This window comes from Dromiciops gliroides, chromosome 1, assembly GCF_019393635.1.
Source record: "Dromiciops gliroides isolate mDroGli1 chromosome 1, mDroGli1.pri, whole genome shotgun sequence".
In the NCBI taxonomy this organism is placed as follows: domain Eukaryota; kingdom Metazoa; phylum Chordata; class Mammalia; order Microbiotheria; family Microbiotheriidae; genus Dromiciops; species Dromiciops gliroides.
In genome coordinates this window covers 557,766,801-557,794,405 of record NC_057861.1, presented here as the reverse complement: position 1 = coordinate 557,794,405, position 27,605 = coordinate 557,766,801, and the positions used below count along the sequence as shown (strand labels likewise).

At 37.6% G+C, this 27,605-nt stretch overlaps 1 pseudogene; it reads left to right on the top strand.

The window, feature by feature from the left end:
* Positions 1-898: 898 nt before the first annotated feature.
* LOC122751665 lies at positions 899-4,771 on the top strand (annotated as a pseudogene).
* The last annotated feature ends 22,834 nt before the right edge of the window (positions 4,772-27,605 follow it).

The following is a 27,605-nucleotide window of genomic DNA, read 5'->3' as shown; positions in this document are numbered from 1 at the left end:
AGACAAGGAAGAAAGTGACTTTCTGTATAGGTGATGAAAAAGGAAAAAAGAAAAAGAAAGGAATATCTGCATTATCCCTCTCTTTGCTTTACATGTTTAGGTAACACCATAGCACAGTGTCTTAAGAAAAGAATCTAGAGATGAGGTAAATAATTACATTATATTTTTACTTGCTATTTATATTCATTTACACTTCTGTTTTTTGAAAGTGATTGTAGGAGTTTGGGGTGCAGAGCCAAGATGGTGGAGAGAAGCCAGGAAGCTGCCTGAGCTTTCCTGTGTTTCCCTCAAAAACAACATTAAATAATCCTCTAAACATATTCTGGAACTGCAGAACCTACAAAAATAGAGACAAAATCCTCCTACTTAAGATAATTTAGAGGACTTCAGGAAAGGTCTGTCTCATCTGGGTGAAAGGAAAGGGTGGCTCAACACTGCTTTGCTCAGCTGGCAGTTCTGCTGAGCAGAGCTCAGCTCAGTGGGTAGCTTGGCTCAGCACAGTTCTATTCAGTGGGCAACTCAGCAGGGCTGCAACTTGACACGGCTAAGAGTGAGGCAGCTGAGAGTTGTAAGAAGCTTGCAACAGTGAACCCAGTGCCCCAGGAGCAGACCTCAACTTTACAAGCTTAAAAATAGGATACAACATGAGCAAGAAACAAAAAAGGACCCTTACCATTGACAGCTTCTATGGTGAAAGGGAAGACCAAAACTCAAACTCAGATGAGTTTATCAAAATGCCTACAAGTGAAGACTCAAGTGGGAAGATGATCTTGTCTCAAGACCAAAAAGCCTTCTTTGAAGAGCTAATAAGCCTTTTAAAAACCAAATGAGAGCCCTGTCCCCTCGCCTGTCGGGCCCATGCAGTCTCCCCAGAGCTGGGCTGGGCCATGCTGGCACCATGGAGCTAGAAGATGGCATGGTGTACCAAGAGAAGCCCGGCAGCTCTGGGGCCGTGATGTCAGAGAGGGTGTCTGGCCTGGCGGGCTCCATCTACTGCTGGCTCCATTGCCTGATCAAGTGCTATGACGAGGAGGTGGTGAAGGAGCTGATGCCGCTGGTGGTGACCTTGCTTGAGAACCTGGACTCGGTGTTCACTCAGGACCAGGAGCACCAGGAGCACCAGGTGGAGCTCGAGCTGCTGCAGGAAAACAACTAGCAGCTCATCACCCATTATGAGCGTGAGAAAGCGCTGCACAAGCACGTCAAGAAGAAATTTACTGAAATCGAAGATTCCCAAGAACAGGAAAAAGAAGGACTTACAAACTTAAGTGGAATCCTTAGAGTCTCAAACAAGACAACTTGAACTCAAAGAAAAAAACTATGCTTACCAGATTAGCAGACTCGAAGAGTGAGAATCAGAGTTGAAGAAAGAATACAATGCACTACATGAAAGGCACACAGAGATAATCCATAATTATATGGAACACTTAGAAAAAACCAAACTTCATCAGCTATCAGGGAGTGATCAACTAGAATCCACAACTCATAGTAGAATTAGAAAAGAGCAATGCCCTATATCATTAGGAATCTTACCACTGCTTGCAGGAGATGGACTGCTTACCCCTGATACTCAGAAAGGAGTTGATACACCAGGATCAGAAAATTGGAAATTTCAAGAATTAAGCCAACCTTGTTCTCATACCAGCCTTAAGGATGAACTTTCTGATATTAGCCAAGGAGGATGAAAGGCTACTACTCCAGCATCAACAGCTGCTTCAGATGTTGCAGCAATTCCTCCTGATACTCCTTTGAAAGAAGACAATGAAGGATATTTGAAGGCTACACATAAATCAGAGATAGGCAAGCATATTGAAGCATAGGTAGCTCAAGATACTAGGAGTGTGTCAATTGGCTCTAATGAAAATGAAGATAAATCAGAAGTGCAAGCAATCATTGAATCCACTCCTGAGCTGGATGTGGATAAAGAGCTCAGTGGATATACATGCTCAAGTATTCCTACCAAAGATATAGAGAACAAAGCTCTTGACAGAAATACAGAGTCTTTCTTTGAAGATTTATCTTCAGCTGGCCCTGGCTTGATTGGAGATGTAGATGAAGGAACATTTACTGGGAATAGGTCTTGAAGTTGAGAATCTTATTCTGGAAAACACACAACTCTTAGAAAACAAAAATGTTTTGAATGTAGTGAAGAATGATCTGATAGCAAAAGTGGATGAGTTGACCTGTGAGAAGGATGTGCTACAAGGAGAACTAGAGTCTGTGAAGAAAGCCAAAATGAAACTGGAAAAGAAAAACAAAGAATTGGAAGAAGAGATTAGAAAAGCTCAAGCAGAAGCTGAAGAAGCAAGGCAGAAAGCAAAAGATGATGATAGTGACATACCCACAGCTCAGAGGAAACAGTTTATTCAAGTAGAAATGGCATATGTTCTCATGGAAAGAAACCAATATAAAGAGAGGTTGTTGGAACTTCAAGAAGTCATGCAATGGACAGAGATGATAAGGGCAGCAAGAGAAAATCCAGCCATGCAGGAAAAATAAGGTCAAGCATTTGGCAATTTTTCAGCCAATTCTTTAGTTCTTCAAGTAAGACCTACAAGAAGCCTGAACCCCCAGTTAATCTAAAATATAATGCACCAACTTCCCATGTTAGCCCCGTCTGTCAAGAAAAGAAGCAGCACTTTATCTCAACTACCTGGGGATAAAGAGAAAGCTTTTGACCTCCTTAGTGAAGAAACTGAAGCCAGTTTAGCTTCCCGAAGAGAACAGAAGAGAGAAGAGTACCGTCAGGTGAAGGCACATGTTCAGAAGAAATATGACAGAGTGCAAGCTTTTGGCTGGAGTTTGCCCCCAGAGTACAAATAGGTAGCAAATGGTCAGGGTGAAAATAAGATGAAAACTTTGCCTGTACCTGTCTATCTTAGACCTTTAGATTAAAAAGATGCATCAATGAAGCTGTGGTGTGCTGTTGGTGTCAATTTATGTGGTGGGAAGACAAGAGATTGTGGCTCTGTGGTTGGGGCCAGTGTGTTTTATAATGATGGGACAACTCTGGCTGCAGAAGACAACAAGCAATGCAGTGCCTCTCAGAGCAGTGTGGACTGCTTAGATCAGGAGCTCAAGGAGCAGCAGAAGGAATTAAAACATCAGGAAGAATTATTCAGTCTCCTCCGGATCTGCACCAGCACTCACTTAGCCTCCAAAGTTCTTGTTGTCAATGCTAATCAACCTGATAACATCCTTGACAGTTTTACCATTTGCAATTCCCATGTTTTTTGTATTGGAAGTGTCCCAGGGGCATGAGAAACAGACTCTCCTGTAGGAGAAGAGACAACAGAATCTAATCAAGTGGACAAAGCCTATTTATGTGGTAGCATGACCAGCAACAGTTCAACTGAAACAGACACTTTGTTGGGAGGCATCACTGTGGTTGGTTGTACTGCAGAAGGTGTTCTAGGCCCAGCTTCTTCACCCAATACCAACGGTTCTTCCCCAGTAATAGAAAAACCACCAGAAACAGAAACAGAAAATAGCAAGGCAGATGAAACCATTCCAACAGCAGAAGAAGAAGCAACTGAGACAACAGAAGGAAATGCAGGATCAGGGGAAGATATTGTGGATCTCACCCAACCTGGAGTCTACATAGAACATGTCTTCATGGATCCCTTGGGGGTGCAAAATACTGAAGAGGGATCTCCTGTATACCATTCAAGTAATGAATCAGATGTATATAAAGAACAAATAACAGTGTTGCCAAGTGAACAAGACCTGGTGTGAGAGGAACCTCAGAAAATGAGTAGCCCTTTACCAACCATGTGGCTTGGAGCACAGAACGGATGTTTATATGTGCATTCATCAGGGGCTCAGTGGCGGAAATATCTCCATTCTATTCAACTTAAAGATTCAATTCTCAGTATTGTACATGTGAAAAAAATTCTATTGGTTGCACTGGCTGATGAAACACTAGCAATTTTTCATAGAGAGTTGATGTTCAGTGGGTTTTGTCAAACTATCACCTTTTGGACTTAGGATGGCCTCACCATTCAATCAAACACATGACTGTGGTATATGATAAAGTCTGGTTTGGCTATAGGAATAAAATCTATGTGGTTCAACCAAAGGTCATGAAAATAAAGAAATAATTTGATGCCCACCCAAGGAAAGAGAGCCAAGTGAGACAGCTGTCATGGGTTGGTGATGGGGTGTGAGTCTCAATTCTTTAGATTCTACCCTCCGGCTCTATCATGCACATACATATCAGCATCTACAGGATGTGGACATTGAACCTTATGTAAGCAAAATGTTAGGTACTAGAAAATTTGGTTTCTCTTTTGTGAGTATCACAGCTCTTATGCTATCTTGTAGTCATTTATGGGTGGGGACAGGAAATGTTGTCATTATCTCCATCCCACCAACAGAAACAAATAAAACCTCAGTAGGACATGGAAACCATCCTGGAAGTGTAATCCTTGTGTATGGTGATGAAAATAGTGATAAAGTAACTCCAGGAATGTTCATACCTTATTGCTCAATGGCACATGCCCTACTCTGCTTTCATGGACATCAGGATGCTGTCAAATTCTTTGATGCAGTATGAGGTCAGGTGGTCAGCCCACCAAATGCTGGTGGTGGTGGTGTTGGTGGCAGTGGCAGTGGTGGGGCCAGTGGTGGCAGTGGCACAGAACTAGCAGGTGACAAGCCAGGACCACCTGCACAGGAATCCAGTCAAAATCCCCTGATGTCCATGCTTGTGATAAGCAGAGAAGAGGGATATATAGATTTTAGAGAATATTTACTTTCTTTAAGCTGGTGAACTATAGTAAGCAATCCACATGTGGTTTATTGCACTACAATCTAACATAATTCACTTCTTTTGATGGAATCACTTTTTAGCTGTCACTAATAATGGAGTTGATGGAAAATACTTGACAAATTAAACTGTCTGTACTATTAAGTAAAATTGCAAAGTTTTCCCCCAGTATATTATAAAAGTGACAAAAACTAATAACAGGTAGAATCATCTGGATTTGTCTAAATGTCCTTGGAGGGCAAAAAGCAAAGTATAAATTACTTTAATTTTCATTTTCAAATCTGACAAATCTTGTTTATATAGTATATAAAACTTTGTCGTTTCCAGCAGATTTTTTGGGGGGTGGGGTTTCTATTAAAGAAATTAAGACAATGTTATTTAAATAAAATTTCATGTTTCCAAAAAACAAAAACCAAGTGACAGAGGTGGCAGAAAAAAATGGAAAAAAATGAGAGTTACACTGCAAAAAGAAGTACAAAAATTGACTGAGGAAAACAAGTTCTTAAAAAATACAATTGGCCAACTGAGAGGAAAAAAAATTGCCAAATGGGAGAAAAGAGGAAAATAATGTCTTAAAAATTTAAATTGGGCAGATGGAGGGTAATAACTGCATGAGAAGCCAAGAATCTGTCCAGCAGAATCAAAAGACTGAAACAATAGAAGAAAATGTGAAATACCTCATTGGAAAAACAACTGACCTGGAAAATAGATCCAGGAAAGATAATCAGAATTATTGGACTACCTGAAAACCATGATCAAGAAAGGAGTCTAGACACTACATTCTGGGAAATTATCAAGGAGGATAAAATCATCATTGAAAGAATCTACCTCCTGAAAGAGACCCCAAAAGGAAAACTTCAAGGAATATTGTAGACAAACTCCAGAATTATCAGGTGAAGGAGAAAATACTCTAAGCAGCCCGAAAGAAGCAATTTAAATATCATGGAGTTACAGTCAGGATTGCACAGGATCTGGCAGCTTCAATATTAAAGGATCACAGGGCTTGGAATATGATATTCAGGAAGGCAAAGGAGCTTGGATTACAATCAATAATCAACTATTAAGCAAAACTGAGCATTCTCTTTCAGAGGAAAAGATGGACAGTCAATGAAATATGGGACTTTCAAGGCTTCCTGAGAAAAAGACCAGAACTGAACAGAAGATTTGATCTCCAAATACAAGACTCAAGAAAAATATAAAGAAGTAAACAAGGGGGAGGGTGATGGATGTTGTTCAATGATATTAAACTGCTTGCTTCCCTATGAGGGAGGATAATACTTTTAACTCAGGATCTGTATCTCTATTAAAGTATTGTTATTAAATTGACTTTGATGTGATGATATAAAGAAACTCTAGGGGCAGAATAAAAGGAGACTAGGGGAGAAGAGGAAGGGGGAGGTGAAAGGGGGTTAATTACATCATATGAAGAGGCGCAAAAATAACTCATTAAAATAGAGGGAAATAAGGGAGGGGTGAGCATTGTTTCAACCTTACTTTCATTAGATTTTGTTCAGGTAGGGAATAAAATACACTCCCATTTGTATAAAGGAATTTAGCTTACACTTTAAAGAAACAAAAGTGGAAGGGGAAAAGGGTGGTATAGATAAAAAGAAGGGCAGAAGGAGGGGGAAGGGGGCAATAAAAAGAAGGGCATCTGATAAAAGGGAGGGAAGATTGAGAGAAGCACTGGTCAGAAGCAAAACACTGGTCAAGAGGAATAGGTTGAAAGAAGGGAAAAATAGTACAAAGGTGAAAAGAGGATGGAGGGAAATAAACCATTAATGATCTTAACTGTGAATGTGAATGAGATGAACCCTCCCATAAAACAGAATTGAATAGCAGAGTTGATTAAAAATCAGAATCCTACTATATGCTCTTTACAAGAATCATATTTGAAGCAAAGAGTTACAAAAAGAATAAAGGTAAAAGATTGGAGCAAATTATTTTATGCTTCAGCTGATGTCAAAAAAAGCAGGGGTAGCAATTCTTATCTCAGACAAAGCAAAAGCAAAAATAGATCTAATTAAAAGAGACAAGAAAGGAAACTACATCTTACTAAAAGGTATGATAGATAATGAAGTAATATCAATACTGAACACATATGCACCAAGTGGTATAGCATCAAATTCTTACAGGAGAATTTAAATGAGTTACAAGAGGAAATAGCAAAACTATAGTAGTGTGGGATCTTAACCTTTCCCTCTCAGAATTAGATAAATCTAGCCACAACATAAATAAGAAAGAAGTTAAAGAGGTGAATAGAGTATTAGAAAAGTTAGATATGATAGATAACTAAGGAAAACTGAATGGGGATAGAAAGGAATATACCTTTTTCTCAGTGGCACATGACACATACTCAAAAATTGACCATGTGTTAGGGTAGATAAACCTCATGGTCAAATGTAGAAAGACAGAAATAGTAAATGCATCCTTCTCAGATCATGATGAAATAAAAATTATGTGTAATAAAGAAACATGGAAAGGTAGACTGAAAATTAATTGGAAACTAAAGAATCCTAAAGAATGAGTCAGTCAAACAAGTTATAGAAACAATCATTAACTTCATGCAAGAAAATGACAATAATGAGGCAGCATACCAAAACTTTGGGATGCAGCCAAAGCAGTGCTTAAGAGAAATTTTATATCTCTAAATTCTTACATGAATAAAAAGAGAAAGAGGAGATCAATGAATTGGGCATGCAACAACTAAAAACATCAGAAAAAGAACAAATTAAAAATCTCCAACAAATATTAAATTAGAAATTCTGAAAATCATAGGAGAAATTAATACAATTGAAAACAAGGAAACCATTGAATTGATCAATAAAACTGAGCCGGTTTTATGAAAAAAAAATAAAATAGAGAAAAAGTTGGTTCATTTGTTTAAAAAAAGACAGAAGAAAACCAAATTACCAGTATCAAAAATAAAAGGGGATTTCACCACCAATGAAGTGCAAATTAAAGCAATAATTAGCAGCTTTTTGCCCAACTGTATGCCAATTAATTTTGACAGTCTAAATGAAATGGATTAATACTTACAAAAATATAAATTGCTCAGGTTAACTGAAGAGGAAATAAAATCCTTAAATAGGCCCATTTTACTAAAAGAAATTAAACAAGTCATCAATGAACTCCTTAAGAAAAAATCTCCAGGGCCAGATGGGGTTACAAGTGAATTTTACCAAACATTTAAAGAAAAATTAATTGCAATACTATGCAAACTCTACCAAATTCCTTTTATGACACAAATATGGTGTTGATTCCTAAAAAAGGCAGAGCCAAAACAGAAAAAGAAAATTACAGCCCAATTTCCCTAATGAAATCTTAAATAAAATATTAGCGGGGCAGCTAGGTGGCGCAGTGGATAGAGCACCGGCCCTGGAGTCAGGAGTACCTGACTTCGGATCCGGCCTCAGACACTTAACACTTACTAGCTGTGTGACCCTGGGCAAGTCACTTAACCCCAATTGCCTCACTAAAAAAAAAAAATATATATTAGCAAGGAGATTACAGCAAGTGATCACCAGGATAATACACTATGACCAGGTGGGATCTATACCAGGAATGCAAGGGTAGTTCAACATTAGAAAAACCAGCAACATAATCAACCCCATCAATATGAAAACAAACCAAAATCATATGATTATCTTAATAAATACAGAGAAAGTGTTTGACAAAATACAACACTCTTTCCTATTAAAAACACTAGACAATATAGGAATAGGTTGAGCTTTCCTTAAAATATTAAGCTGTATCGACCTAAAACCATCAGCAAACATTACATGTAATGGAGATAAGTTGAAGGGCTTCCCAATAAGATCAGGAGTAAAACAGGGATGTCCATTATCAACTCTATTATTTAATATTGTACTAGAAATTTTAACTAAAACAGTAAGAGAAGAAAAATGAATTAATGAAATTAGAATAGGCAAGGTGGAAACAAAACTTTCATTCTTGGCAGATCATATGATGCTATACTTAGAGAATCCTAGATAATCAACTAAAACATTACTTGAAACAATTAACATCTTTAGCAAAGTTGGAGGATAGAAAATAAACCCACATAAATCATAAGCATTTCTATACATGACCAACAAAGCTCAGCAGGAAGAAATAGAAATAGAAATTCCATTTAACGTAATGGAAGACAATATAAAGTACCTGGGGGTTGACCTGCCAAGAAAAACCCAGGAACTCTATGAAAACAATTATAAAACACTTTTCACACAAATAAAATAAGATCTAAATAACTGGGAAAAGACCAATTGCTCATGGATAGGCCCGAGCTAATATATTAAAAATTACAATTCTACCTAAATTAATTTATCTATTCAATGCTATACCAATTAGACTATCTAAATTTATTTTATAGAGTTAGAAAAAATAATAACAAAATTCATCTAGAAAAACAAGTCAAGAAGATCAAGGGAACCAATGGGAAAAAATGCACAGGAACATGGGTTAGCCATACCAAATCTGAAGCTATACTATAAAGTGGCAGTCATCAAAACTATTTGGTACTGGCTAAGAAAATACTGTGGTGGATCAATGGAATGGGTTAGGCATAGGAAACACAGTAGTAAATGACTATAGTAATCTACTGTTTGAGAAACCCAAAGACTCCAATTTCGGGGATACAAATTCAGTATTTGACAAAAACATCTGGGAAAACTGGAGGATAGTATGGCAGAAACTAGGCATAGACCAACATCTTACACCTTATACAAAAATAAGGTCAAAATGTGTTCAAGATTTAGACATAAAAGGCGATACCATAGATAAATAAGGAGAGGAAGGAATAGTTTACCTCTCAGACCTATCGAGAAAAAAACAATTTATGTCCAAACAAGATATACATAATATTAAGAAATGGAAGATGGAAAACTTTGATTATATTAAATTATAATTTTTTATACAAACAGAAGCAATACAGCCAAAATTAGAAAAGAGGAAGAAAACTGGGAAATAATTTTTATGGTCAATACTTCTCATAAAGGCTTCATTTCTAAAACAAAAAGGAAACTAAATCAAATTTATAAGAATCCAAGTCATTCCCCAATTGAGAAATGGTCAAAGGATATGAACAGGCAGTTTTCTGATGAAGGATTCAAAACTATCTATTAGCATATTAAAAAAATGCATGAAATCACTATTGATCAGAGAAATGCAAATTAAAACAACTCTGAGGTAACAACTCACACCTATCAGTTGGGCTAATATGAAAAAAATGAAAATAATAAATGTTGGAGAAGCTGTCGAAAAATTGAAACAGTAATGCATTGTTGGTGGAGCTGTGCACTGATCCAACTATTCTGGAGAGCAATTTGGCACTATGCCAAAAAGGCTATGGCACTGTTCATACCCTTTGACCCAGTGATACCACTTTTAGGTCTGTATCCCAAAGAGATCATAGAAATGGGGAAAGGATCCACATGCACAAAAATATTTGTAGCAGCTCTCTTTGTGGTGGCAAAGAATTGGAATTCAAGGGAATGCCCATCCATAGGGGAATGGCTAAACAAATTGTGGTATATGAATGGAATGGTATACTATTGTGCTGTAAGAAATGATGACAGCAGTTCAGAGAAACCTGGAAGGATTTATATGACCTGATGCTGACTGAGAGGAGCAGAACCAGGAGAATATTGTACAAAGTAATAGCAACATTGTGTAATGAACAATGGGGGTAGACTTGGCTCTTCTCAGCAGTGCAATGATACAAAACAGTTTCAAAGAACTCATGATAGAATGTGTTCTCAACATCCAGAAAAAGAACTGTGAATTATGAATGCACTTTGAACCACACTGTTTCTACTTTTGGATGGTTTTGTTTTCCTTGTTTTTTGAGGTTTTCCCCTTGTGCTCTGATTCTTCTTTCACAGGATGACTAATATCAAAATATGTTTAATGTGATTGTACATATACAACCTATATCAGACTGCTTTCTGTCTTGGGAAGGAGGGAGGGAAGGGAAGGTGGTGAAAAAATTTGGAACTAAAGATTCTGTGAAAACAAATGTCGAAAACTATCCTTATATGTAACTGGAAAATAATAAAAAAACTTGAAAAAATGATTGTAAATAAAATAATCTGTGCACATTATTGAGTCTTCATTCTTCTTTTTTATAAGAATTCATTATTCATTTATGATTAGACTTGGGTTTGAAGAGTATATAATTTTGAATTTTGTCTTATGTTGTTTGTAGTGAGTGCAGAATACTATTTTGTTATTATAAAACATTTTCCTATTTTAAACATTCTCCTCATGAATGTTTATAAAATTTGTAAGTTATTACAAAAATATTGTTCAATTTGCTTACTATGATACCTTTTTTTTTTTTTTGCAGCGCAATGGGGCTAAAGTGGCTTGCCCAGGGTCACACAGCTAGTAAGTGCCAAGTGTCTGACGCTGGATTTCAACTCAGGTACTCCTGAATCCAGGGCTGGTGTTTTATCCACTGCACCATCTAGCTGCCCCCAAAATATATATATATATTTTAATTTTTTGGTGAGGCAACTGGGGTTAAGTGATTTGCCCATGGTCACACAGCTAGTAAATGTTAAGTGTCTGAGGCCAGATTTAAACTCAGGTCCTCCTGACTCCAGGGCCGGTGCTCTATCCACTATGCCACCTAGCTGCCCCTACTATGATATTTAAAAAAATATATATTTAGAATTTTATTTTTCCCTCAATTACAAGTAAAAACAATTTTAAAAAACATTTTAAAACTTTGTGTTCAAAGTTCTTTTCCTTCCTCCCTCCTTACCTCCCCATAAGAACTCAAGCAATTCAATATAAGTTATATATGTGTAATCATGCAAAACATTTCCATATTAATCATGTTGTGAAAGAAAAGAAAACAACAAAAAAATAAAATAAATAAAAAAAAATTATACTTTAATCTCTATTTAGACACCATCAGTTCTTCCTTTGCCAAAACAGCCTTAAAGGATCATATGTCAGTGGCCCAGAGGAAGTTTAGGAAGCTCCTGATTTTTTTGCCATATTTGATTTCAATAACTGTTGCAAGTCTAAACGTGAATTTGTGTTGGTTCATGATACAAACAAAACTTATACCAGAAAGCTTTCTTATTTAGTGACAATGTAGATAGTCTTAGAATGTATGTAACTAGGCAAGTAAGTATATTCTTTTTTTATCTTGTAAGTGATTTAACATTTTTCTCCCTTGAACAGCACAAATAAAAATTTGAAAGTTTCATTACTATTGTAAAAACACAACAACAACAAAGAAACAAACAAAAAACAATTGATCTGCTTTCATCAGTTCTTTCACTAGATGTTCATAGTGTTTTGCATTGTAAGACTTTTGGAATTCTATTGCTGAGTGTAAGGGGCTAAAATTCTAGCTATACTGTCTAAAATATCTAATGAGTGGTCGCCAATAAATTATAAACTTTAGCAAGAGTTAGACTTTTAAGCATTTATCAAGGAGAATAAGAATTTGGTAAAGAGAGAAAAAAAGGCCTAGATTCATCTATCTATTAAAGGGAGAGAGCATTCCTAGCTCCACTCTCAACCAGAGTCCTGACAAAAGAGAGGGAGAGCTCCAGCCTCGCCCCCTCTTCCTCACCCAAGCAAGCATCACTTCCTGACACTAAGGAGCCCCATGTCTTGCCATGAGATGCGTTCTCCTCATGGCGGAGCTTTGCTACAGTAAGTCTCCAGAAGGTGGCATCATTCCAATCGTTACATGATATTAGCTAATACATTTATAGTTGATCATTGTACAACATTGCTGTTAGTGTGTACAATGTTCTCCTGATTTTATTCATTTCACTTTGAATAAATTCATGTGACTTCAGGTGTTTATTTTTTCTGAAATCATCCTGCTTTTCATTTCTTAAAGCAAAATTATATTCTATTATAATCATGTAACATAACTTTTTAAGCCATTCCACAATTGATGGCTTTCCCTTTACTTTTTAATCATTGGCACAGAAAGAGTTGCTATAAATATGTTCATACAAATAGATCCTGTTCTTCCCTTCCCTTCCCCAAGCTTTCCTTTCCATTACTCCCCCCACTGCCCCTTCTGTCTGTCTGTCTGTCTGTCTCTCTTTCTCTTTCTGATATGGACCTAGTGGTGGCATTCCTGTATCAAAGGATATGCACACTTTTATAGCCCTTTGGACATACTTCCAAATTGCTTTCTAGAATGGTTGGATCAGTTCATAGTTCCACCAACATTACACTACTGTCACAGTTTTCCCACATCCTTTCCAACATTTATCATTTTCCTTTTCAGTCACAATAGCCAATCTGATAGGTTTGAGGTGGAACCTCAGACCTTTTTAATTTAAATTTCTCTAATCATTAGTGACTAAGAGTATTTCTTTCACATAACTATAGTTTTGATTTTTTCATCTGAAAACTCCTTATTCCTGTCCTTTGTCCATTTGTTAATCAGGGAATACTTTATATTCTTATAAATTTGACTCAGTTATCCTTATATTTGAGGAATGAAGTGGGTTGGTTTTTTTTTCAGAGCAATGAGGGTTAAGTGACTTTCCCAGGGTTACCCAGCTGGTAACTCTCAAATATCTGAGGCTGGATTTGAACTCAGTTCCTCCTGAATCCAGGGCCAGTGCTTTATCTACTGCACCACCTAGATGCTCCCAAAGAATGAAGTTTTAACAGAGACATTTGCTTTAACTTCTTCCCCATTTTTTATATTCTTTCTGATCTTGGTTGCATGAATTTTATTTATGGGAAATATCTTTTAATTTAATGTAATCAAATTATCCCTTGTACATTTAAAAATACTATCTTTTAGTTGGTCATGAATTGTTCCCTTATCTAGCAATCTGGGAAGTAAACTATTCCATGCCTCCCTAATGTATTTATGGTATCATCCTTAATGTCTAAATCATGTATACAGTTTGATCTTATCTTGTATACATGTATACAGTTTGATCTTAGTATATGTTTGTAAGATATTGATTTGTGTATAGTTTCTGTAGTACTGTTTTCTAGTATTGCCAGCAATTTTTGTCAAATAATGAGTTCTTATCTCAAAAGCCTGGATCTTTCAGATATATCAAATACTAGGTTACTATGGCCAATCACTACTGTGTATTTTGTACCTAAACTAGTCCACTGATGCACCAATCCTTTTCTTAGCCACTACCAGATTCTTTTGATAATTAAAACTCTATGGGGGGGGGGGGACAGATAGGTGGAGCAGTGGATAAAGCACCGGCCCTGGATTCAGGAGTTCCTGAGTTCAAATTCAGCCTCAGACACTTGACACTTACTAGCTGTGTGACCCTGGGCAAGTCACTTAACCCCCATTGCCCTGCAGAAAACCAAATAACAAAAAAACAAAAAAACTCTATGGGGGCAGATAGGTGGCGCAGTGGATAAAGCACTGGCCCTGGATTCAGGTGTACCTGAGTTCAAATCCAGCCTCAAACATTTGACACTTACTAGCTATGTGACCCTGGGAAATTCACCTAACCCCTATTGCTCATCAAAAAAAACCCAAAACCCCCCCAAAAAACAAAAAAAAACCCTATATAATACAATTTGAGCTTTGGAAGGCTAGGTCACTTCCCCCCTGCCTTTCTTTTTTTCCAATGATCCTTTTGATATTTTTGACCTTGTGTTCTTCCATATTAATTTTGTTGATATTTTTTTCTATCTGTATAATACAATTTCTCATAGCTTGATTGGTTTGATGCTAAACAAGTAAATTAATTTAGCAAAAATGTAATTTTTATTATAATGGTTTGTCCTAATGGAGAATTTTTATTTTTCTAATTAATTATATCTGACTTTAATTATGTGAAAAGTGTTTTGTAATTGTGTTCATATAGTTCCTAGGTTTGTTTTGGCAGGTAGACTTCCAAATATCTTATATTGTTATAATTATTTTAAATGAAAATTATTTTTCCATTTTTTGCTGCTAAACTTTGTTGGTAATATATAGGAATGATGATGATTTATATGGGTTTATTTTATATGCTACAACTTTGCTAAAGTGGTTTATTATTTTAACTATTTTTTTAGGTGATTCCCTAGGATCCTCTTAGTAGACCATCATATTATCTTCAAAGACTGATAGTTTTATTTCCTCTTTGCCTATTCTAATTCACTCTCAACACAGTGAAGCAGATCTTTCTTGCTAATCTTTAAAATTGTGTTGAGCTAGAAAAAAAAATGATTTCATTTTGTCCTCTTCTTAATTCTGCCATTTAATAATTCTTTTTAAGGCATTATTTTGACATCATTTTAAGAGAATTTTGGAGGGTCCAAGTGAATTGCTGCTTTTGCTTTACCCTCTTGGTTCCTCCCCCCATTATTCAATTTCTGATTCCATTTAGTAATAGATATGCACTTCTGGGACTGGATTGTGAAGCTCATAGCTTCCAGATCTGTGGTGTGGATCTAGGTAGCTTTGTGGCAGATATCACTGTCCATAAATGCCTTTTCTTAAGACTTAAGCACTCACACTCTGTTATTAATATATTCCTGCTCCTCCTCCTCATCATCATCATATCTTTTCAGAATTTCTCATTTTATTTTTCTCTAATTTTATTTTTAAGACATTTTTCTAGTTTTGATTATTATTTTTCTTTTTTACAAAATTGTTTATGTATGTTCCAGGAATGTAGGGGATGAAGTATCCCCTATAATGTTTACATGTATTTTTTGTGGAATTCTCTTTATATTTTTTCTGTATACCCTACTAGTCCTAAATTGATGGAAATCTATTTGCATTATGATTTGTGCTTCTGGTTAAAATAGCACATCTAGACAACAAATGTTTATTGAGTAACATTAAGTGTAGGGCACTATATAATTTTCTGGGGAGATACCTAACAATGTTCTGTATAATAAGCCACAAGTATAACATATAATAATAGAATTAAAGAAGGTTCATATGAAAGAGATATGAGGAAAGGATTATGTTGAACCATGGTTGTTAGTTGCCTCATTCTTTCATTAAATATATTCATCCAGAAACTCAGTACCCTCAAATGATCCTATTATTCTGATTTTACCTACACAATTCTACCACTAAACTCTTTCTGCTAGAAACTTTTATGATGGAGGTTTCACCTGAGAAAAAGAAGACTATAAACAAGGAAAAGTATAAATAAAGTCAATTAGAGGCATGAGATATGTGGAAACATGGAAATGAAATAAATATAATTAATTTTTTGGAGCAAAAGCTTTAAATATAATGAAGTACAATGTCAGATTTTATATTCTTGGACTCAACAATTACTGCAGATAACATCTGCAGCCATTAAATTAAAAAACATTGAAAACACACTTTCTTCTTAGAAGAAATGCCATGTCAAATCTGGACAGCATTCTAAAAAAAAAGTAGATATAGCACCTTTCAGCTTGATATAAAAATGTATTGGAATTAAATCATATAACAGGAAGTGAAGGAGGTTAGATATGGTTATACCATCAAAAGAGAATTCAAATGTAAGAAATTATACCTAAATTGTAGAAAGTTAACTGTAAAAGAATAATGGCTATCAACCATAGCCACTTCACCTCCCATAAGTTATACTGCAACCTAACCTTCATTGCCAATCTGGACAGCATACGAAAAGGCTTTGACTCTTCATTACCTTTCTAGAAGGTCTATATAGTCAAAGTTATGGCTTTTCTAGTAGCAATTATGGCTGTCAGAGTTGGAATAAAAGGAAAGCTAAACTCCGCAGAATCAACACTTCTATCTTTAGGAATAATAGAAGAAAAATAAAATGAAATAAAATAAAATATGCAAAAAGGAAACTATCACTCTTTGCAGATAAACAGACAGCAGAGGATGGCATAGATTAAGAGTGTCATGGAAACAATGAACATGAAATTAGACAGGCTTTGAGATAGTGGAGGATATAAGGACCTACCATGTAAGAGGTCACAAGGAGTTGGATATGTTTAAATGACTGAACACAATAAAGTAAAGTGGGAACCAGTCAAAATGACTCCTCTGTTTACTTAGCTAACTGAACAATATTTTATTTCCTTGAATATTCTTATCCAGGTTTACCAAGGAGATGTATTGATAGTGGATAGAATACATGTGGATTAGGGAAGATTCAGATTCAATCCAACCTCTTCCTCTTAGAGTTGTTTGATTAACTAAAAGGCATTTAACCTCTTAAGAACCTATTTCCTGATATGTAAATGAGAATTGTATCTATAGTAACTTTGTTCCAGGGTCATTGTGAATTTTAAATATGATAATTTATGGAGACCACTTTGCCAACTTTAATGTCATTTGTCACTGTTATTTCCTTGTATTTCCCTACAAATTGTTGTCTCTGAAACTTTGTGAATTCATACAAATGCACTTTTAATCTAACACATCATATTACCATAGTATTTTTTTAATCAGTGGGTTTCTATTTCAAGGTACACCAAGAGGCCTAGCGACATGAATTTCTATACTAACTCATCTTTTTTTTTTTCTCTAATAGCTAATATGTATTCAAGAATTCAGTGACCAGTGGTTTATCTCTGTTGTTACATGTAACTTATGATAACTCAGTGAAGGTCACATTCATTTAGTCCTTCACAAACCCAGAGATTTCACTAGATGAACACTACCATGTAGGATATAGTGGACCATGTAAGCACAGTTTGCCTAAAAGTTAGGGCATTTCTCTTTCCCTCCTAAACACCAGATGCCTTTCACAATGGGATCATAAGCAGAACTTTAAATTAGGAAGAGCTTCTGCCTACTCCCCATGGGCCTGCATTCTTTCAGCCTATTGCAGCACTTAATTGCTCTTGGGAAACTTCAATCTCTCTCCATAGTTCTGCAACAGGCATTCTAAATGCAAATTGGCCCTGAAAAAGGAAACTCCTGCAGATGTGAGAAGGAAACTTACCTATAATTAAAACCCAAACAATCAAAATAATGCTAATTGTGCTGAGCTGTGGAATGTACTTATTCACATGCTGTTATTAAAATGGAAGGGGTCTTGATAAGGTCAAATGAATGTTCTTTCCTCCATATAACATCACAATATTCACAGTTTTCATATGTACATTTATTTAATGATGCATGTTAGTAGAAAGTTGCAAGCATTAATGGCAATGCTTTAAGGTCAAATAAATTAACTAAGTCAGAAAGCATAATATTTGCTTAGAAATCAATGGATTTTTTTTTTAATTGGGGCAGAGGGGGTTGAAGGATTGCCACTGGTGTTCTGCATATTGTATTATTAACTAACATAAATTTACCTTGTGAAGGTGGTAAAACTAAATCACCTTACCTGCCCCCCCAATGTTGGGGGGTGGGGGAAACTAACTAATAATTACTTATAAATTAGGAGCTTCAGCAACAGTTTGGGCTTTAAGCTTTTATTAAAGTGTATTAGGGGTTAGCAAAGAGAGCACATGTCTCTGAAAGAATAGAAACACCAGGACAGATCTATGCGGGAGACAGAGAGAAAAAACCTCCTTCATCTCCCAGGTCATGCTTCCCAAGAGAGAAAGCCTCAGTATGTTCTAGAAGTTCCCTGTGGGATCAGAAGAGGGGTGGTCCCCACACACAGCTCCAAGCTAATTGACTGGTAGCATTCCGATCCATTGATTGATATGACTTAAGGGTGGTCCATGAATTGTGAGGCACCTTCTGGGATGCCAATTTGACCTTAAAAACCTCAGAAAGGTCACCTCATGCTTTCTCAGCAGAGGGCCCTGGAGAGTAATATTCTCACAGTATTATTAACTAACGTAAATTTCCTTGACCAAAACAGTGATCTGCATAAATAAGCTCCCTTGAAAAGTGCAGATATATTGCATATAAGCACTGAATTGCAAAGGATGTAAAGGATGTCTAAGGAGCTATTTTGTAGTGGGGAAAGACATGGATTCAAGTACTATACCACTTACTAGCTGTGTAGCTTTGGTGATACATTTCAGTTCTCTTTTCTTTTATCTATGAAATAAGAGAGGTGGACTAGATTATCTCTAAAATTATTTCCAGCTCTCATATCTATTGCTCTCATGTAGCTTTTTCCCTAAAAGTTAGTGTTCTCATCTCTTATGGGAACAGTTAGATGGATAGAATGCTGGATTTGAAGTCAGGAATATCTGAGTTTAAATCCAGCCTCAAATACTTATTAGGTTTGTGACCCTGGGCAAGTCACTTAACTTCTGTTTGCCTCAGTTCCCTCAACTATAAAAAGGGGGTATATATACACATACAAACACATATATGTTGTAAGGAAATGGGGAATGGTTTCCTCTCAATAAGAATATAATAGTCACCATTCAAATTACACTCCTCTGCCCCTGTTTGAGGAAAAAGGTCTTAGTCCCGCCTTTCTCCTCCAGCAAACAACATCACATGGTTCAAGGAGCCTGTGTCAATATAAGGGAAGATAGAAGAAATGCCCCTGTGTCACCTCCCCTATTGGCTAAGAACCCAAAGAGTAATTATGGAAATTAGGGTTAGGAATACTGCATTCTGGTTAGCTAATTTTTGCGTGTAGATTGTAACCCTTGAGTAACTGGACCAGTGATGAAAAAGGGGAAGGTCCATTTGAGTTAGGGACTAGGGTTTAAAACAGGGCCTGTGAGCCCCATTCTTTGCACCCACCAGGTGCACACTGAGTTGCCCATTCTTGTGAGAATGACAGTAAATGAGCCTTTGACACATCACCACTGCTGAGTTGCAGAGAATTATTGAGCGGTTGTTTTCCTCACATATGTATATGTGTGTGTGTGTGTGTGTGTGTATAGAGAGATATATAGATATAGATATAGATATAGAGTTATATACATATCCCCTCCTATCCCTTTTGAAATATAAGATCTCTTTGAAATCCAAAATACTGGGGGAGAGGGGTACAGCCAAGATGGTGGAGGAAAGGCCACTTGCCTGAGCTCTCCCCAAGCCTCCTCCAAATTGCCATAAGACAATTCTTAGAAAAGTAGAACCCACAAAAGGACTGAGCGAAATACCTTTCCAGCCAAAGAAAACTTGGAAGGTCATCAAGAAAGGTCTGTTGTACTGGGATGAGAGTGGAGTGCAGTTCAGTGTAGGCCACACTGGTGCAGACCCAGCCCCAGGAAACCAGGAGCAGGCTTCAGGAGCCTCTGAATCAGCAGTAGAAGCAACTGCTCCTGGAAATCCAAGCATACAGACAATAAGGGGGTTGAACAATTGGCTAGAAGTAATTTACAGGGCTCTCTTTGCTAGCACTGAAAAAAGACTCTGTTGTTTTGCCCATACACAGATCCAGGTCACAGTTTCAGGTGGCAGCCATCCCAGGCCAAGGCAGAATACAAGCACACCAGAGCTTGCAGCCACAGTGGAGCAGGACTCTGTTCATAGTTTTAGGGCAGAAAAGCAGGCCTGTGGTTGCTTACAGATCAGAACACAGGAAAGGAGAGTAGTAAACATACCTCTCCTTAAATCATACCATAATGGAAGAACTAAAAACTTACAAAATCCTAGAAGTATCTCTGAAAACACCTGCACAAAACTCCTGAAGCTTGGGACAGTGCACCCTCCATCCCAGCAGTAGTGCACCACTTGACCAGTAGTTCTCATGTTTTGTTTCATTTTTCCCTCTCAAAGCATAGTGTAATTTTCTTGATATGTGACGAGGTTGACAGTAAGGGAAGGATTTGTACACGCATGTATAACTGCAGTTATAATTTCCATGAAATTCATGGAATACTGAGGGGAATACACAGCATTTTTGTGTGCTAAGTAAGGTACTCCCTTTGAGAAATATTGACCTCGTACCACTCCCTCACTATACAGATGAATTAGTGGTATGTCATGGGGCCCAGAGTACCTCAGAAGTTCTCTGGGGCACATCAAAGAATCTTCTCCTTGAACTAAACCAGAGGACAGATCCACCTAGAGAGATAAGCAGGAACCCGATTGGACAGAGCTAGCTTCTGGACCTCCACCTTTCATTCTGGTCTCCCTTACCCCTGGGGAGATAAGTTTGGGTGTGACTGCTGCCTTTGGGTCCTGAAGAGAGAGATGGCTTGAGAGATCCCTAGTCAGCCCTCACCCAATTCCGCCAGTCACTACCAGTGGGGGATGGTCCTCCACCCTCACTAAAGGAACTTTCCACAGTCAGATGGCCACCCCACCCCCACCCCATCAATCCTCTATAAAAGTACCTGCCAGTCTCCTGCTTGAGGAGATTGCTATCTCAGAGCCATGTGCTTTGTGCCATGCCTCTCTCCCCAGGAAAAGTCCAAGGAATTCTCTTGGTTTCCCTTCTCTTCCCTTCTCTGACATATGTATGTGTGTATATGTATTTATATATGTATATATATATATATATATATATACATATACATATATATATAATGTATGTATAGACAATTTTGAGGAAATTTACTTTGCTTTTCTATGAATATTTGTGGGGTTTTATTCTTTTTTTTTTCAATGAGATGTAGAAGAGAGAGAAAATATATTTGTATTTTTTAATGGGGGTGCTACAGATATAAAATCATTGCCTGTACTTTTATATTGGGTCATAGTATCATTAATTTTACAGAATATATTTACTTTTTTACAAGAGAGTTCTAATGGAGCAGTAATTATTTGTAATGTTGAAAACTGCACAGATCAATAAAATTGTAATTATCAAAAAAATGAAAGTGTTAACATGAATGTATGGTTTACTGGGATTTATTGGAGCTGCCTTAATATACACAAGTATTTTTTTATGAAATCCTGGGTTAATAGGAGCAAAATCTCCTTCAACTGAACTCCAAACTGAACCCAGATAGTTTGCAGATAAAAGTCCCTAAATGGTGACTTCTTTCCTCAGGATAATCAGTCCCTATCTTATCTAGGTATCCTCATCCTTGCCAAACTCCTTTTTGGAATCTTGTAATCTTATCATGTAGCTTCTATATTTCCTCCATACTTGTTATAACTGAAATTGTTAAAAGTGCTTTGCATTACATCCATTCTTGTTAGAGTATTGCTTTTGGGTTTATTTGTATCATACTAATGAAATTGAAAACACCCTGCAACTAGTGAACAAAAAACACCCCTTATATACCCTCAGAAAGAGGGAGTCCTCAAACTCCCTTCTTAGGAAGGATTCTTCATGTAATCATGTTTCTTTCTTCTTGGGACAAAATAAACTGGTACTATGTTTTTCCTGTCTGTCTCTGAGCTGGGTTTTCTTGTAGGACATTATGTTCTTTGATCTGTTTTTTTGGTAAGGAGGACAGGTGTAGAAACAACTTGTAGAAGATATTATAAAATTAATTTCTCTGATGTTATTATTATTATTGTTGTTGTTGTTATTATTATTGTCATTGCAGTGCATTGAGGGTTAAGTGACTTCCCTAGGGTCACACAATAGTTATTATTTTTTGTAGGATACAGGCAAATAAAAACTATATTTAATTGTTGACAAAAGTCATGTCAAAAAATCAGGAAGACTTGTTTTGTTTTATTTTTCTGTATTTAATGTTTTATTTCCCCCAATTACATATGAAAACAAACTTAACATCTATTTTTAAAACTTTGAGTTCCGGGGGCAGCTAGATGGTGCAGTGGTAAAGCACCGGCCCTGGATTCAGGAGTACCTGAGTTCAGATCCAGCCTCAGACACTTGACACTTACTAGCTGTGTGACCCTGGCAAGTCACTTAACCCTCATTGGCCCTGTAAAAAAAAAAAACAAAAACAAAACCCCCCAAAAAAACTTTGAGTTCCAAATTCTCTTCCTCCTCCCTCCCCCTGGTTTGAGTAGTGTCATAGGGAAAAATGGGGTAAGGGGTTTGGGGTCCTTAGGGATTCATCTTTAAAGAATTATACCCTCGGGACAGCTAGGTGGCCCAGTGGATAGAGCACCGATGCTGATTCAGGAGGACCTGAGTTCAAATCCAGCCTCAGACCCTTGACACTTACTAGATGTGTGATTCTGGGGAAGTCACTTAAAACCATTTGCCTCACAAAAAAAGAAGAAAAAACAAAGAATTACACCCTCTTGCAGACAAAAGCAATTAGAATAAGATGGTAGTTTATTTAGGGGCAAGGGAAGTGAAGGGAAGGGAAACCATGAAGGAAGTCCTTGGACTTCTCATGGGGAGAAAGGCATGGCACAGAGAGAGTGGCTCTGAGATACCAATCTCCTCCAGCAGGAGACAGACTGGTACTTTTATAGAGGACTGATGGGGGTGACCATCTGACTGGAAAGTTCCTTTAGTGAGGGAGGACCAACCCCCACTGTTGGTGGCTGGAGGAATTGGGTCAGGGGTAGCTGTAGGTCTCTCAAGCCATCTCCTCCTGACACAAAGGAAGCAGCCACACCTAATTTTATGTCCCAGGGTTGAGGGAAACTAGAATGAAGGGTGGGGGGCATGGAGCTAGCTCGGTCTGAATTGGTTCTACTTATCTCCCTAGGTGTGTCTGTCCTCTAGTTTAGTTTCTCAAGGAGAAAGTTCTTTGATGTGCCCCAGAGAACTTCTGGGGTGCTATGGGCCCATAACAGTAGGCAAACAATTTAATATAAATTATACATGTGTAGTCATGCAAAAAATTTCCATATTACTCATATACCTTAGATATACATTAACTGAATGACCCTGCTTATGTAATTTAATCTCTCAGGATACTCTCTGAGGCCATAAATTGCTGAACAGTTACTAATCTCTTTGGCAGACCTAATTTTATCACTAGAGGTTCCCTCTGCTAGTGAAGTCACCAGTCCTGACCTCATACTGCCAAGGAAGATTTAGAAAATCTGTTAACTCACACCTTCAAACACTTTTGTCAAATTTAAACAGAAACTGAAATGAAACCTCTAATACGTAGCTTTACTTAATATGTGATAACAAAATGCCTCTAATAGGAGAAAAAACATACTATTACAGTATGCTAGATGAGGATTCTTTGGAAAAGAAATCAGAATGAACCAAGGAAATTATTTTACTAAAGGCTTTGAAAATCCATGGCTACATCTGAATTCTAATCCAACCAATGAAAGGATACAATGCATAAAGGCAGCTATGGAACTTTTAGATCTTTGTGTTTTTATGAATATGTCCTGTTTTTATCCTACTTTGGGACCTTAGTTTTTGGTGTGAAGCCTTTTCCATGATGCTAACGGAGAAACTTCTATATTTGGTTCTTTATTGATATCGTTTTGGGTGTTTTTTTTTAATTTATCCTGAATTTTTTGGCTGATACTAATCTCTTCTGACTAAAGCCTGTCCCATGGAATGTAAACTTTTATTTCCTTAGATAAGAAGTTGGAGGAAGAATCTAAACTGTCTCTGAATTCTTATTGATATGTAAACCCTCCTTTTCAGTCAGCCTAATAGTGAATCATTGAAGTGCTATTTAATCTGTAATCTGATTTACATTTGAAAGGTTTATTTCCTTAAGGGATGTCTGAGATTATGACTTTTTAAAAAAAAGTTATAACATTGTAAGGTTATGGATCTATGGTCTCTTTAACTTTTGTGGAGTAAGAAGATTATGCAAGAACGCAATATGTTAAAAAAAAATTGTCACTTCAACATATTTTTTCTACAAGAAGTCTTTTCAGAATCTTCCCAATTTTTCAGTTTTTCACTAAATCCTAAACCTATACTGAAGTATAATATAATTATAAAACCTGTTTTCACATCTATAATTTCTGCATTGTGGTAAATGTTTTTGGCAGCATGTACCCATCACATGAACTGAGAAAGGAGATATTTTTCCTACAACAATGCAGTGAAATTATGACCAGAAAGAAGTTGTAGAGAGTCACTGCTTGGGAGTTATTTTACATGCTCTTCAGTAAAATGAAGCATTTAAACTTTCAAAGCAGAGAATAAAGTTTTTTTGTCTTGTTTTAATTGAGAACTACAAAATTTACTAAGAAATAATTCCCCACCCAGTCCCCTTTTCCCAGACAAATGAATTGCCTGGGGCTGACCAATCTTTGTCATTTCCAGATTCTTGATTGTTTATGGATCTCCCACAAACAAACTATGCCCTCCCAAAGATTCCCAAATTAACTTCCTGGACTTTAGGATACTATGTAAAAAGATTCATTTACATTAAATAGTTTCTGTCTGTGAGAAACTTACTTTTCCCAAGGGCAGTTTCATAGCTCCCCCTGTTCTGTTACCTCATACAAACCCTGTCCTTGGTTCCCATCTTTGGATATTCCTAGCTTCTGGAACTTTGGGATACCATGAGCTATAGTTCTTCTGCCCGGATTAAAGACCTTATTTCTCCTATAGTGATTGTTTCCTTAATTTCCAGTTTAACATAATTAAAGTTATACTGAAGACATTTAGTCCAATTCTTCTAATTAGAGGAACTTTATGAGTCAAAGGCAGGACTTCAGTCCAGATTTTCCTCACTAATGAAGGTCATCCTTTATACCCAGCCTCTACTTATTTTATGCTTTTGAAGATAAGTAATTAGTTTAGGTATGAGGCTGCTACTTTTCACTGTGGAACATAATAGACTCATTGAGGTATTCCCTTGGAAAATGCTACTGGAATTGTGATCACATTAAAGCTGATGTCTTTGAACAAGCACATCCTTAAAATCCTAAAGGCATTCTGGAGAGCAATTTGCAACTATACCCAAAGGGCTATGGGACTGTGCATACTCTTTTGCCCAATAATACCAATATTAGTTCTGTATACCAAAGAGATCATAGAAAAGGGAAAAGGACCTACATGTACAAAAATATTTATAGCACCTCTCTTTCTGGTGGCAAAGAATTGTCAATTAAGGGGATGCCCATCAATTGGGGAATGTCTGAACAAGTTGTGGTATATGAATATAATGGAATACTATTTTACTGTAAGAAATGATGAGCAGGCAGATTTCAGAAAAACCTGGAAAGTGGACTGATGCTGAGGGAAGTGAGCAGAACCAGGGGAACATTGTACACAGTAATAGCAACATTGTGTGATGATCAACTGTGATATACTTGGCTCTTCTCAGCAGTGCAATGATACAAGAAAATTCCAAAGACTTCATGATAGTGATATGGGGGAAATGGGGTACGGGGTTGGGGTTCTTAGGAATTCCTCTTTAAAGAATTACACCCTCTTGCACACAAAAGTAGTTAGAATAAGGTGATAGTTTATTTAGGAGCAAGGGAAGGGAAGGGTGGGGGGAGAGAAACCATGAAAGAAATCCTTGGACTTTTCATGGGGAGATTGGCATAAAGCACATGGCTCAGAGGTACCAAATCTCCTCAAACAGGAGACTGGAAGATACTTTTATAGAGGACTGATGGGGGTGGACCATCTGCCCGTGAAAAGTTCCTTTAGTGAGAGAGGACCATCTCCCACTGGTGGTAGCTGGGGGAACTCGGTGAGGGGTGGCTACAGATCCCTCTTCAGAACGCAAAGACCGAAGCCACACCCAAATTTATCTCCCCAGGGTAAGGGAGACCAGAATGAAGGGTAGGAATCCCAAACTAGCTCAGTCCAATTTGGTTCAGTTTATCACTCTAGGTATTATTTGTCCTCTGGTTTAGTTTCTCAAGGAGAAGGTTCCTTGATGTGCCCCAGAGAACTTCTGGGGTGCTCTGAACCCCATGACATTTCCCACTTCTCTATATATAAGGAAAGGGGATGAAGATTCTTCTGAAACTGCTTCATGCTGACGGGGTCGAAGAAATCACGGCGCAAGGGAGGGGGAGGGGAGAGAAGTGGAGAAGGCCTGGAATGCATGGAGTTGTGAGGGGCCCAGAGAGTCCAGAGTCAACACATAGGCACAATGGGTATCTGCCATGAATCCTTGAGCCTAGATGGAACAGACTTAAACAAAAAAATTAAAACTGACCAGAGCGAAAAGGAAAAGGGATTTTATCAGATCAGGAGTCAAGTGGGACCTTTTTGCAGGACAGGGTGTGGCCTGCTTTACCTGAGTTAAGTAATCAAATCAAGCCCAATTCTGTGATAGGCAGTGTCTGTCTACATTAAGGGTCCTTTTATCCCATCCCCATTTTGTGCCTTGATAGCATGCTAGGACCTGAACCAAAGAGTAAGACAGAGGTCGCCCCAAAACGATTCCTAGGCTTGCCTCCTATGTCCAGCTTGGCCATGGGCCTGACAAGGTGCTGGCCAGGAAAGCAAGCTGCAGAGCCTATCTCTTGGGTGCTGCCCTGAAGACAAAGAGGTAGGAGAGTTGACCTCACCTTCCTGCGGCGTCCCCCACTTCTGTGTCCCGGTTTACAGCAGCCGCCAGAATCTCGGCCAGCCAGAGTTCTGCTGGTAGCAGATGTGGTGATGGCTGCTGCTATTATAGAAGCTTGGTCTAAGGAGCGGGCATGAGCCATCTTTTCTCTCTCTTTGGCTACTGCAAGGTCCCTGTTATTAAAAATCTTAAAAGCAATGTCAAGGAGTTGTGAGGATGGGATCTGGGGACCCCAGTCTAACTTCTGGAGTTCTCTCCTAATGTCAGGAGCAGACTGGCTGATAAAATGAATATTGAGGACAGTTATTCCTACATCTCTTTGGGGGTCTAGGTTGGTATATTTCTTCAGAGAGTCTGCTAAGCGGCTCATGAAGACAGCAGGATTTTCATCAGACCCCTGTGTTATCTCCCTCACCTTCCCATAATTGACTTGTTTCTTAACCCCCCTTCTCATTCCCTCAACCAAGCAGGTGACCATGTGATTCTACGAGCTCTGTCTTCCCTGTTATCATAGTTCCATCTCAGTTCTACGACCGGGACAGCTGTAAATCCAGAGACCCCAACCCAATTTCCAACCTGGGAGTGTTCATCCCCAACTTGTACCTCTAGATCCCAAATCTGCTTTTTCTCGTCAGGGGTACAACAGCTGGCAAGAATAATTTGCAAATCGGTCCAGGAAAGGTCAAACTCCAGT